The following is a 1,280-nucleotide window of genomic DNA, read 5'->3' as shown; positions in this document are numbered from 1 at the left end:
ATTATTGCGTGTAAAGGCCGGCAGTGATCTATTGTTTTGTGCGCGCAGTGTATTATTGCGGGCGCACGCAAAGTGTATTGTTTTTTGGCGTACAGTGTGTTTTATGGGCACGCAGTGTATTGTTTTGGGCGCGCAGTGTACTGTTTTGGGTGCGCGGTCAAAAAAAAAAAGAAGCAAAGCATCCCTTCCGATAGCCGACAGAGGAGGCCTCCGCAACGGGCCAATCGGGGTGGTGGGGAGATGGTGTCCAATCAGCAGATGCCACTGCCGGCTTTATACATTTCACATGGGCATTTCGAGGCTATACTCCGACTGTCTAAGAAGGAAGCTAGCGCCATGGCCAGAACCAAGCAAACCGCTCGCAAATCCACCCGTGGCAAAGCCTACAGGATGCAGCTCGCCGCCAAGGCTGCGCGCAGGAGAGCCTCTCCGTTACAGGCCCGGCACCGTGTTTCAGAGAGATCCGTCGTTACCAAAGCTCCACTGAGCTGCTCATCCGCAATGTGCCCTTCCAGCGCATGGGGAGAAAAACCGCCCTGTTCTTCAAGACCGACCTGCGCTTCCAGAGCTCCGCCGTGATGGCCCTGCAGGAGGCCAGCGAGGCTTACCTGGTCGGTCTGTTTGAGGACACCAAACTGTGTGCCATCCACGCAAAGAGGGTGCATATCGTGCCCTAGGACATCGAGCTGGCCCGCCTTATTTGCAGAGAGCGCGCGTAAATTATGAACTGATCTCCAAAATCCCACCTCAATATTTCCATCAAAAAGGCATAATTGATCTATTTATACGTGGTCCTCTGTAGCTCAATTGGTAGAGCATGGCGCTTGTAACGCCAGGGTAGTGGGTTCCATCCCTGGGACCACCCATACGTAAACATGTATGCGCACATGACTGTAAATCGCTTTGGATAAAAGCGTCTGCTAAATGGCATATTATTATTATATACGCGCACGTCTACATTTCCAACCACTTCGCCGGGAAAGAGCGACGCTACCGGCTACGGAAGAGACACCAACGGCCGGGTGAGTCCATTCAAAGCTACGTGGCTAATCTGAGGGATTTGGCTAGCTCTTGTAACTACGGGACACTTCAGGACGAGATCATCAGGGATCAGTTGATAGAGGGGACGTTATGTGAAAAGACATGGGAGAAACTGCTTTTGGAATCGGATAATTTACAACTAGATGGAGCTATTAAAATAGCACTCCAGGTTGAAGCGGCGTTGGAATGCTCTTCAATGCTAACAGACAGCTCTGCAGCATACACTCGGCCCCCAGCCA

The 1,280-nt window shown here is 51.7% G+C and overlaps 1 pseudogene; it reads left to right on the top strand.

Annotated features, from left to right (window-relative positions):
- Positions 1–336: 336 nt before the first annotated feature.
- Positions 337–719, top strand: LOC123484604 (annotated as a pseudogene).
- Positions 720–1,280: the final 561 nt, after the last annotated feature.

The sequence above is a fragment of the Coregonus clupeaformis genome, unplaced genomic scaffold (assembly GCF_020615455.1).
Source record: "Coregonus clupeaformis isolate EN_2021a unplaced genomic scaffold, ASM2061545v1 scaf0367, whole genome shotgun sequence".
In the NCBI taxonomy this organism is placed as follows: domain Eukaryota; kingdom Metazoa; phylum Chordata; class Actinopteri; order Salmoniformes; family Salmonidae; genus Coregonus; species Coregonus clupeaformis.
Note: the sequence above shows the minus strand (reverse complement) of the source record. Positions and strands in the feature narration are given on the sequence as shown.